This window comes from Camarhynchus parvulus, chromosome 1A, assembly GCF_901933205.1.
Source record: "Camarhynchus parvulus chromosome 1A, STF_HiC, whole genome shotgun sequence".
NCBI classification, from domain to species: domain Eukaryota; kingdom Metazoa; phylum Chordata; class Aves; order Passeriformes; family Thraupidae; genus Camarhynchus; species Camarhynchus parvulus.
Window position 1 is genome coordinate 15,252,863 of NC_044586.1, and position 13,281 is coordinate 15,266,143.

The window sequence follows — 13,281 nt, forward strand, 5'->3', positions numbered from 1 at the left end:
TAAATACTTCCATTTCAAGGAGCTCAAAAGAGAAGACCCAGCCCTTGGCTCAGACCTGAGCAGTGTACAGTGTTTGCAGAGGGCAAATATCCATTACAGATGTGCTCAGCTCCAGAAAGAGGAACCACACAAGAATTAAAAACCATTTTAAAAGGATTTAAAAGGGGCAACTCTGAGAATTAAGTTCCTGCAAGCTGGGTGGAGGTTGCTGAGGGGTGCCAGGCCAGTAGTTTAGTGTCTTTGCAGAAAGGCTTGAGGAAAGGGCAGAAGACAGCCAACTTTGTTCAGCAGCACAGCAAGGAAGGGCAGAAGGAAGAAGCTGAAGGCATGTGCAAAGGGAGGAAATAGAAAGGATCGTAACCTCTGACAGATTAAATGTAAAAATATAATAAAGGTGACCAAAAAGAAGGACTTTGAAGACCAAAGCACAGAAATTATCCAAACTAATGATGATTTTTTTTTTAATAGAATCACAGAATCATTCATGTTGGAAAAGACCTCTGAGATCTGAGTCCAACCTCTGACCCATCCCCAACTGCCAACTAAACCAGAGCACTGAGTGCCACATCCAGTCATTTCTTGAACACCTCCAGGGATGGAGACTCCACCACCTCCTTGGACAGCTCCTTCCAATGCCTGACCACCTTTTCAATGAAAAAATTCTTCCTGGTGTCCAACCTGAACCTTTTATAATGCTGGTGAGAGCCCAGCCACAGGGACAGTGAGGAGTGTGAAGATTCCCTCCTTGGGCAGCAGTCAGGGCCCTGCAGCACTTTTCATGTTGAATGCTGTAACATTTCAATGCCCCTCTTGGAGTCTGCCCACCCCCAAACCTGCATGAAATACCTCCTCAGGTTGCTTCAGAGGAGTAGCTGGAAATATGAAACAACCCTCTGAGTTGTGTTACAGCTCTGCGATGGTGTCATCCATCCTTCACAGGCTTTTAAATGTTTACTTCCTCACTGAAATATGAAATTAATATTATGCTGCTTATCTCATCTCCTATAGCAAGGGACAGACATTCAAAATGTCAGTGACACACATTCAGAGAAATTACTATCTGCCCTCAAATTCTGCTGTCAGAAAATAATGCCTACTTTGCAGAAATGGGATATTTCTAAAAATTCTTTAAGAGGTCCTAATCATTTTTGGGCCAAAAATAAACAGAAAACAGATCTCTTTGAGTGGTACATTATTCATTTTAGAGAGACTATGGGAAGCTGACATACTTCCTTATTTATTTTCGGCAAGGAAAAATTTCATCAGGTAATGCAGGAGAAAATATAGTGCCATATTATGCAAGAGAGGTTTAATTTAAAATAATAAAGTACTTAAATTCACTCTCCTGCTCATTCAATGAAGTACTCAGAAATTCTAAAGCTGGAAAAGGCCATTAGTATCATCTTATCTGACCCTTTCCATAACAGAAGCAACTAAACTTCATCCAATTTCCTTCAGTAATGCATTTTTTGGTCAAAGCCTGGTTTGAGAAAAGGATCGAGTCTTGATTTAAAAACTTCTGGAAGAAAATTTGTTGTGTTCCATATTAATCTGTTCCAATGCCTAATGATACTCAAAAGACATGTATTTTATTTTTCCTGACCTTATGTACCAGCCTGGTCTGGTTTTTGCCTTCCTCTGTCAAAGGGAAGGATGAGCTCATTCCTCAGTCATAGATAGTTGTGTCTAATGAGATTTGACTATAAAAGTGGGGAGAACCAAAGTTTCAGAACTACAGACCAAGCTTCAGAAGAAAGTGAAGTGGGAAAAAACAACCACTGGTAAAGCTGTTCTAGAAGTGTCTAGCGTAAAAGCACTGTGACTGTGGATCACACCATGCCATCAGGAGGGAAGAGTTCTGCAGTCTTCACTAAGGCAAAATGTTCATCAGCATTTAATGGGAATTTCAGATTTGTTGTGACTGATACAGGTTTATGGCAATGCTGTCCATATTTAAATGTATTTTAAATAGATTTAAATTTATGATAAGTGCCAAATACTTTTAATTTCACTTCTAAGAGCATTTTTTTCTTATTCCATTGTTGTAACTGCATAAGTTATCTAGTGCAGTTAAAGACATTGAGAAATCTGCCTTTCTTGACAGAGATTTTACAGTATCAAAGAAAAGGAGTTATTACAGATTCAACACAGCCCTTGAAGTGTTCTTCTGCTAAAGACACTACTTCTTGTTGAAATGTTTTCCTGAATCAAAGCCTTAATCCCCTATACATTTAAGTCTGAGTGATGGGCAAATCTAGTGCTATGATCCCAGGCTCTCAGATAAAACCATGCACCAACTAACACTGCAAATCCCTCCTGCTCTTCTTGCAGGGCAGACCCACGGGGGGGCTGGGAGCACACAGTTTTTTTCCCAAAGAGTGGAAGTTCCCTGACATTTCTGGCCCATCCAACCATAGTGCTGCTGAGCTCCTCCCCAGCAGCTTCAGCTCCTCTACCTGGATGGGAAATTCTGTGTGTGAGCCCCAGGTGGGCAGGAGGCAGCAGGACATGGCTCAGGAGCTGTCCATGTGGCTGAGGCAGCTGTTCCAGCTTGCTGGGTCAGGAGAGCTCAGGACAGCCTTGCCCAGGGACATGGAGGGGCATGCCAGGGGTAAATGTGTGGCACAGGAACCATTTCAGTGTCTGCAGGGGGGCAGACTGATCTAGCAGCTGCTGGATGGCCACTTGGAGATATACAGTTCTAATGCCAGTTCATGGAAGAGTTCCTGCCTCTAAGCTCTCTTCTTTACCTTACAAAAAGCAGATATTCTGGCTAAAGTGTTTGTTACTATGTTTTTCATCTTTTTGCTGCTGAAGTCCCCAGGTAACAGCACCAATAATGCACGTCCCAGAGTTCTTACGGCTGTTTTCACACAATGCAACTGCAGAGCGGTGAGGGCTGTTTTCTCAACAAATTCTCTGCTAAAGAATGGCAAAGTGAGGCTCATTATTTCTTCCTGCTGACAGGCTCAGTAATACACCATGAAATCATTTTTCCTCCAGAAAAATTATTGTAGGTAAAAGGAGAAGTCCCTAAAAGGTTTGCCTCTCAAAAATGAGCAGTAATCCAGCTAACTGGAAAAGCAGAGAATTTCTTTGGCTTTTGAAAGAGCACAGCATGTATCATCTGCACTTGGATTTCTATGTTGAAACACATGAAACAGTGTCATTTTTTGGGTTCACATTCACTGGATGATTTTCCATCTAACAGTCAAATATTTCAACTTTTTCCAGCTTGTCAAATGCCAAGGCAGTTTCTTTTCACCACTGAACAGAGGGAAAGCAGCAGATGCTTTTTTCTACAGCCTCAATTAAGCAGATGCTGATGGAAGATGAGAAGACTTTTGATGTTAAGGCATGTCCTGGCAGCAGTCCTAGTCCTCACCAGTTGATTTTAGCAAATTGGAAATAAATGTGCAGGACGAGAATTTCCAGAAATGTATTTAACTCTCAATGGAATGACCTTTCAATGGACTTTTCACCATATTGGCAGACCAAAAGCAACTCTTGTGTGCATCATGTTCTGTTTCTGAGAGTACATTTTGACCCATGGAGATCTTCACAAGAGACATCCTCCAAAATTCAGGAGACTTATCAGAGCATAAATGAGAGCAGGACACAAACACTACAAATTACAGGATGGTCTGGCCCCTGTAAGAAATTTTGGGCCTTAATAGGAGTATGGAAGGGTCTGAGTTGCAAAAACAACATAAAAATAATGATATTTATAAAGCATCCTGGCAGTGGGATGTTGCAACAGAGATGTTGTTTTCTTTCCTTCAGAAAGGTTCACGCTCATTACCAGAGTCAGTGATTTTCCCGGATACATTCATTTGGCTCCATTTCCCTGTTCTTTCCCACCATGCCAAAAGAAATGCTTGCCAGAGATAAATTCACAAATCTGGCAGGCTGGGAGGAGTCTCAGGAGATCATTTTGCCCAACATCCTGCACTGAGGCAGGCTAAAAGTATCTGGACACCACCCTGACGTTTTTATCTTCGCCTTAAGAAATCGATATCCCTGGGTAGTAATGCTTTGCCACAATTTCAGACAGATATCCTGATATCCTGCTGAAATCCTTTAAGTAAAAGGGAAACTGATTCTTTTTTGCTCATCCTGAAATGGACATGCAAAGTTGTTGCCCCACCTGCATCAATCCCTTCCAAGCTGCTGCAGCATTTCTCAACCTTTTCTTTTCTACCCCTCTTATGCTGATCACTTTCCTGTGCTTTTCCCTTGCCTGTTTCTACTTACAGCTTCCAGTTGAGACAAAGGACTCCAGCTGGCAGTTCACTGCTGCTTCAGAAAGTGGAACAATTGTTACTGCTGCCTACAGAAAGAGAGTTTTATTGTCAGAACAAAGCTCTTCTCTTCCTCAGCAGTATCTGATTATTGACATGTACCTGACTGGAGCTCTGTAGTGTGGATCAGAGAACACCAGCAATGTGAGGGGATAAAAAGAGACTCTCCAATGAATGATACCTAGAAATCTTCAAAAGATGTTTGTCTCCCTTGTTCTTAAAAAAATGTCCAACAGGAGATTTCGTTGTCATTATAGGCAATCTATTCCAGTGCTTCACTGTCCTCACATTCAGGTGCTAAGAGACAAAACGCTACCTTAAATCAGTAGGGTGCAGTCAGAAAAATCTGCTGTGATGCTTCCTAGCTGATAACTTCCATTTTTCTGCTTGTTTACTGAATTTCTCATCTGAAAGGAGAAAGACTTTGTCTTTGCTGAATTTTAGCTGCTTTCATTTCAGATTCCCCCTAAATTTTCAAGCATGTGTTGAATTCTGATGCTTGTGTCCACAGTACATGCAACTGGATTTATTTTCCCAGTCCCTAAGACTATGACCACGTTGTCTCATTGTCCTCCAAACTGAGCAGTGCTGTACAGAGGCAGGGCCAGAACAGAGCATCTTTAAAGAGCTGTTAGCACTCTTTGGGAGCAAGTTTCCAACCACGGCACACCTTTCTTCTCACAACCACACCAACACTATTTCCTTAGTTTGCTCTTGGGAATGTCACTAAGAAGTGGCAGAAATGTCACTGGGGTTGAGATTATACCACATGAGTTGTAGCCTCCTTTTTTCCTCCACTAGGCCACTTAAGCAGCCAAAGGCAGAAACTCCACAGGCTTGGCATGGTCCATTCTCAACAATCCTTGTTGGCTATTTCCTTTATCAGTTTCTATCATTGAGGTACTTACAAAGTCATGTTTTAGTGGCTGTTTCAGGACCTCCTCAGGAATCAAAGTCACACTGACAGGTCCAAAGAAGCAATACCTTCTCTTGCATAAAAATACAGGCTGCGCACGTGTCCACAGAGTGTCCAAAATCCAGTTTCAGAATACAGGTCTCCTTTCCTACCTGAAATGCTGCTACTGTTAGCTCAGAACTTTTTCCACCATCAAACTATAACCTCATCAGAGGCTCAAGCATGGCAGGAGTGACATTTCCAGGGTTTTCCATTGCTGAGTGCTCATTGCCAGATGTTTTGTGACAGAAGGTCTAAAAGGGATTTTACCCCAAATCAGTAGACACTGCCCCTAATCAGATCGTGATGCCAGAATCTCTCTGAGAAAAATCACCAAACTATTTGTAGGAGGCCAAAAGTTTATGCTTTTTCTTTCCAAGCTCAAATCTTGGAATTGAAGAGTTGTTTTGATTGACTCTTTGAGGGGGAAAAAATATGCAATTATAGAGGGGTAAAAAAGGCAATGTTCTGGGTGGGACAACACAACCTGAATGGAAGTCTGCAATGCTATGGATATTGTGGTTATAAGTCTTCCTGCATGTGCCACATGGAAAAAGAACTTTGTGTCCCCCCACCCCCTGCATTCCATATGAGCACATTAGAAATGGTGAGCTATATTTACATCCTTTTCCAGGAAGCAGAAAATATTATTAGTTCTTTCTTACAGTCAGGAGAACATAAAGAGGCCTTGTTCAAGGTCAAAGTGAGTCAGCAGAGAGCAGAGGATGAAATTAAGCTACTCTCATGTTTTAATAACTCAGACTAGTTGCTCTCCTTCTTTTTCCCTTTCAGATGGTGTTCACCTGGGTAACCTTATCTCCAAACCAGAAATGCTCCTCACAGGTCTGTAGTTGAAACACTGGTGAAGGGCAAAGGGAAATCGACCTTCTCGCTGGACAACCACCTTGGTTTATGCTTCATTGATTTACAATGCCCTACATAAATGTTAGGGGATAGTTACTGAAGCTACCTGTCATGCTGCAGGTACTTTCTCCAAAAAATAGCCTTTTAAAATAGATGTGTCCCTAACAGATGCATTTATGAGGTGAAGAGTTCCCTACATTCCCTGCTTTAGTTTTTAAATTTGAACTAAAATGGAAGGAATAAAAATCAGAACTCTTGATGGTGACACTGCTTTACAAAACTCCAAGATTCCCCTCTGGAATCTGAGCAGGGATTCAGGTCTTCCTCAGCCAAGTGCCCATTGCTCCAAACAGACATCACTGACTGGTGTCCTCACCTCAAAGCACTGCAGCTGGATGCTCCAGAAGAAAATAAGCAAAAAGCTTGTGATGCACTGGACTGTGGGGACTGAAGGAGACATGCTCTGAAATGTGCCTCAAGAGCACACAAGTAACTGCATTTCTCTGCCTGCAAACCAGTCATGGTCTGCTCAGCCAAAACATATGTTTGGCAGATATTAAATGCATATATTCAGTGGCCTTAAGCTGAAGGAGGATAGTTTTAATTGGATGTTGGGAAGAAATTCTTCTCTGTGAGGGTGCTGAGGCCCTGGCACAGGTTGCCCAGAGCAGCTGTGGCTGCCCCTGGATCCCTGGCAGTGTCCAAGGCCAGGCTCTGAGCCCCCTGGTATAATGGAACGTGTCCCTGCCCATGGCAGGGGTTTGGAACTGGCAGATTTTCAAAATCCCTTCCAACCAAACCACTCTGTGATGCGATGATTTTCTTGCCTCATTCAAAAGATAGAGGGTTCTTTTTCTCGCAGGGATCTGTGTAGGTGCATTCCAGTTGTTGGAATCTCTAATCCTGCCAAAGACTGTTGTGTAGATCAAGATTCATTGGCAAAAATACACTGGAAGTACCATTCTACCTACCCCCGAGTTTCTGAGGGTGCACAAGGTGGAAATGATCCTGTATTCATACAGAAAACAGAATGAAAAAGGTGCTCAGGTGGCTGCAGGTGAGACACATTGTAGTTGCCACTTTCATTCACAGCTTTGCATGCACAGGGTGCTTGAAAAGTCGGGTGTATGGAAAAAGTGTTATCTAAAATGCTTTAGCTGACAGATAAGAAGCTCAAAGTAGAGCTGGAGCATTAGGTGAGAAAATTCACAAAGGCTCTTTACAAGGCTGGGAAATATAAAAGCAACAGCAAATAATCTGTGAAGTAGCAAAGCTTTATCCTTTTTTTCACTTCTATATGATTATATGTTGTAATAGTCTTTCTGTGTAAGTGTTGTGTTTATAATCCATGCCGTGTTTATAATCATAATCATGTAATCATAAAACCAGGGAAAACCCTGCTCTTTGAACTTCTGTGGGCGAGGACATCTTCCACCAGATCACATTACTCACGGCCCAGAAACCTGAATGTTTCCAGGAACTGGGCATCCACCACATCTCTGGGCAACATGTGCCAGTGTTTCATCACCCTCATTGTAAAGCCATTTCTTCCTTACATGTAGTCTGAATCAACCCCCTTACAATTTAAAGCCAATTACTCCTTGCCCTTTCACATCAGGCCCTCACAAAATGTTTGTCCCCATATTTCTTATAAACCCCTTTGAGGTGCTGCAGGGCTACAGTGGTGTCTGCCTGGAGCCTTCTCTTCTCCAGGCTGAAAAAGCCCAGCTGTCTCAGCTTTTCCTCACAGGAGAGCTGCTCCATTCCTCTGATTCATGGCCCTCCTCTGGACTCACTCCAACAGCTCCATGTCTCTCCTGTGCTGAGGACAGAGCTGGATGCAGCACATCAGCTGTAGAGGGGCAGAATCTCTTCCTTGTCCTGGCCACACTGCTTTTGATGCATCCCAGAATCTAGGAATTAAGGCTCCTATGTCTTAATTACTCATCTGTAAATTCTGGATAATGGTCCTTCCCTATTTTAGTGTGCTACTGGGAAGATAAATACATTAAAAGCATTTGAATACTGCAGGGTAAAGGGCCGTGCAAGTAGCAAAGATAGAAAGAAACGAGCCACAGGTTTTAATGCCTTCCCAGAGCCATGAGTGTGGAGAGGGTGCAGGGGCTGGAATCAAGGGAGAAGGAAATGGGATGTCAGAGACCTGTCCATCCTCATGGCACACTTCCCTGCAGGGCACTAAGGGGTTCTCAGTTTGAAAGATGACAGCAAATCAGTGCCTTTCACAAAGGAGAAGGCTGGGTCTGTTCTGGGAGCAAGACAAAATCCTCCCAAAAGCCTCAGCAGAAGCCAAATGCTTGTCCCTGTGGAAGAAGAGGGTTTTATGGGTTTGTCCAACACCTCTGGCTGGAGCTGAGCACCCTGGGGCCACAAGCTGGACATGCCAGTAGTGCCTCTGGTGTTAGACTCCAGGAGCAGGGGTTAGAAAAAGGCAGCCTGGATTCTACTGCACAAATTACTTTACTTTTTTCTGCCTTTCCTTCCCTATTCCCAGCAGTGTTCTGGAAGGCTGCAGTCCCCAGACAGCAGAGATGTCATAGTTTGACATCACTGGGGTTTTGGTTCGAATTCCCTGAAGAACTGAAAGTGGCTGTTGCTGTCTGATGACTGAAAAAGGACCTGCCTAAAATACTAAGGCTCTTAGGTCTCCAGAACCACACAGCAACTCTGACAGAAATTTTTTATGGTCTAAAATGAAATATTTTTGATGGAGGATTGGCACTGGTCCTACAATGAATATGGCTCACACCCATATTTCCACAATTTCCCTCCTGAGAAGAGCTGGTAGGACAACAGGCATAATGTCCCCGTGGTCAACAGCATCATGCCTATGAAAATCCAGGAAACCATGGAGTGTTCCAGAGCACCTATAGCCCCTGCTACTGCATAAAGGAGGATCCAGCCCCCGAAAGGGTTACTCTGACAGAGCACCACCTGCTTCCCTCCTGACTAGAACTTCGTACATCCTTTTATTTGATATTCTAATTACTGTACAAATATTTATTACCTTTTAACCTGTGCAGCCCAAATGGATGATTGTTTCTCGATTGCTGGTCTCGTAGTCACTCAGAAGAAGTCTCACTTCTTTGTGAGATGCAGTGTGAAGCATGGACAAGATCCTCCTTCTGGAAGATCCTACAGCATCCACTGGACAGAGGCTGAGTTTGTACCTTATGCCCCTTAGAAGAAAAGAATTCTCTCATCCACCTACACAGCCCATCTCCTAAAAAAGAGAGGACAGAAATAAATGTTTAAACACACCAGCTGGTATCACCATTAGAAAAAACAAACAGAAGAAAATGGGCATATTCAGCTGGCTTAAATGCTAATGGCTTAAAGTGTCATCTTTGCCTCCTGTTTCCTGCTGTCTGATTCAAAACACTCACTCTGCACCTCCCTCAGGCTTTCTGAATTGCTCTCCAGAGGCACTAAGCCCACTACAGGCACAGACATTTAGCTGGAATTCAGGCTGGCTGGAAATGGCTCAAAGCAATTTGAAAACAAGTTAGAGCCACAGACATAGAAATGTTCTCCTTGTTCATTGATACTCTCTGCCCCTTGAAGACCTGATGTGGACTAATTGAAGGTCTCAAATTTCATGGGACAATTTTCCTGTAATTTTCATAAAGAGCTCTTTTGCTCCAGTATTTTTCATTTTGGGATCAGATCTTGGCAAAAAGAGAAATAACTGGAAAACATCATATATTTTCACTTTAGTGATAACTGAAACTTGTCAGCAGGATTTTCATCTGTGGAGCTCTCAATAGCTCTCCAAGAAAGGATCCTCCCTGTCTTTCCATGCAATGAAGCAGGCTTTATAAATCCACCAGTATTTCAAATATGTCCTCTGGTGGAAGAGGAAATATTTCTGCCAGTGAAACTCACCCAGGCAGCTGCTGTCAACTGCTTGATTATGCCAAACTAGTAATGCCCATGGGACAGGTGAGGAAATTGAGCTGTGGGCATGTGCTTCTTCTGAGTGACATTAAAAACTGGCAGAAAGAGCATCCTGGCACAATGCATGGCTGGAATACAATTAATCTGCCTCAATACCAAACCATACCAAAATTATTTCCAACTCTACAGCTGCATGAGTACATTGAAAAGAAGAATAATGCTTTAGAAGATGGCTTTGCATGGAAAATGTTCCAGCTGCAGATTCTGCTATGGTGCTCTGCTCCTAGGTGGGAACTGTGGTCTTCTATCCCATAGTGGATGCACACAAAAAACACGACAAAATGAGCAGTGTCTCACTCCACAGTGCTGTACCAGGAGGGAAGAAATCCATCCTAAAAAAGCCCTGAGGCAGGAAAAAGGCCAGAGTCTCAGTGGTTTACCAGAGGAAAATGTGGTGCAGAGGGAAGCAGCTGTGTTCAGGAGACACTTGCAAGACAAAAAAGCTCTGTGCTCTGCAAAGCAGCTGTTTGAGGCAGCAGCCAGCTCCAGTCCCTTCCAAATGTCCATCTGCTAGGGCAAATACCTAAGAAATGTTTTCAGCAGCTCTGTGCCACTGCAAGACTCCTTCCTTGGATGAAGTTAGAAGCTGAAAGGCTCTTACCCACTCCAGTAACACTACTAGTGATGGGAGCAGGTCATGAAAGATCCTACAGCAGCTTCATCTGGAAGAGGAACAGCAAATCCCACCTAGTGATGGCATTGCCTATACAAGTTCCCTTCTCACCACTGTCCAGCTTAGAAAGCACTCAGCAGTCTTCATCTTCTGCATTTATACTCTCCAGACTACTGATTTTCAGCTATGTCCCACACCAAAGAGAAGGGCTTTCCAGCAACTGCCAATTTCTACTGTGAAGAGGTGCCACACAAATACATTAATTGATTGGGGAGAGCTTTGAGACTGGCAAGCAAAATATCTAACCAATGTTTAGAAAACTCCTCCAATTGCTATTCCCAAAGTTTTAGCTCCGGCTAGTTTATTTCCAGATGTGTTTCCTTAGTTTCTCTGTGGTTATAATAAGGACTGATGTTAAGCAATCTTCACATACAGAAACCCTATGTGAGCTAGGCCAGGGTAAAGCAGCACATGAGGGAATTCTGGCACATTTCACTGGGAGTTTCTGCCCCTTCTCTCCCAGTCCCCACACCTGAGCCTGTTGGTAAAAGTGTTTGGACTGGCAGAGCTCCAGGCTCCCCAGCTGGCTCTGAAGCCCTTGACCTGCAGAGTGAAACATGGCCTAGGTGGACTACAGTTGTAATGGGTAAGTCTAGGATTTTGACCCCAGCTGCTGTAATTCACCACACATTTTTATTTGATCTATAATCCTAAGAAAAGCCGCTTCCTATGAAGCCAGGTTGTGTAGGAGTGGCTGCTCTTTTACTGGGAAGTAAAAAACCAACAACCCTCACAAATTATGAGAGGCTCTGAGCCATCAGATGTTCTTCCCAGCATTTATTATCTGATTTGATGTGTTAATGGCTGGTTATTCTCATTAGCTGTTCTCTGGATTGACACAAGCTGTTTTCCTGCACTTAGGCTGTGCAGCCTAGTGTGTAAAGGCAATTAGCATGGGGCCTATGGATTAACTGGGGAATCAGATGTCAGCTGTGTTCCCATTCTCCAGCAGTGGCCTGAGGAGATGCTGCTTCTGCAGCTCACAGTGCCAGGAGCCCCTGGCTGAGGTGAAGGCACTGGTGTACAAACAGGAAGGCAGGAGCTGCCCTTCTGAACTTGCACCAGGGAAAGACAAGACAAACAAGGCAGAGCTAAAGCAGAGACATGGAGATTGAGATATTTGTTAAACAAGAAGGTGGCAAGGGGGAAGCAGGGCTCTGCAAACATGCTGCTGTGCAGGAGAGCACTGGTGTTAAAGCAGTTTGACCTGGCTGCTCCACTTGCTGTGACTGATCCCTCCCTTGTGTCAAATAAAAACTGTCCACTGTGTTAAGGAAGCTTGTGCACAGCTGTGTACAAGAACCCATAAAATATCAACCAGGAGGAAGAACTGTGGAAAGCTACAGCACTTAGAAAGAGAAATCTTTGTCTCATGAGGCCTGACATTTCAGCACACAGACATTCTCCTGTTGTGTGTGAGGTAATGCTGTCCTCAAGGGCAAAATCACTTGAAATGATATGACTGCAAGAAATGTTTCACCTTATTCTGAAACCATCTGAGAACAGAAGCCCTTTTGTTTTGTCCTTTTGTTGTTAGAAGCTGGAAACCAGAGCATGAGACACACCTACATTTGATGCTGAAAGAGATTGTCTCCACAGCTGGAACAAAGAGCTGACAGACTTCAGCTCTCAGGCATGAAATCCTTGCCCAGGCTGCATGGAATCTTTCTGTGGGCAAAAAGTGTTACAAAAGGTGGGGCCAGATCCTAGAAGGGGCCTGGAAATAGATCTTGCTGCCCAGCATGGAAGGATTGCTTGAGCACTGCCGATGGGTGAAGCAAGGCCAGCATTAAGAGCCTGCCTGCATAGCATGCCCAAGACCCAAGTAAAGAAAGGTAAAAAATAGCACATAGAGAAAGGAAAATGTGAATTTTCAGATTAGAAGAGGAAAACATGAGGAAAAGCATAAGCAATGTGTTAGAAAAGATGAATTTCTGTTTGGGATCTTATAAAGTTTGTGAGTACAAGACTGACAAAAGAGGGATTCAGGCTCACCTAGATCCCTTTGAAAAAACTAATTGGACCCAGCCTAGGTTTGTGTCTAAACTGAACTTGGAAAGCCAAAACAGCCTGGGCAGCCATAGGGGCTCCCTGTGTTGAGTGTGAGGGACACAGGCAAAAGGAGATGTCACTGCTGTACAGGGCTGCATCTGCTGGGTGCCCAGAGAGGCTGTGCAGCTCAGCATGGAGGAGCAGCCACAGGCTGGTGAGGAGAAAACAAACTCCTCACCCACACCCTGGCATCCCCACTGACCCACACCTGCTGGGAATGGGCCATTGTGCTGAGGACACTGCTCTGGGACACTCACGGTGCAGTCATCTCGCTGTGAGGTGATGTTGCTGGTATCAAGTCACAAATGCAGCTCCTTATCTGCTACAACTATGTTCTGGTCCCAAAATTAGCTCCAGAGCATAGCAAAGCAGCCATGGTGTGGATATGGTCTGCCTCCTTTGAACTTTTGTGAGGCTGAATCCAGGCTAAAGGACTCATGCCCGTGCATTATGGCAGCCAG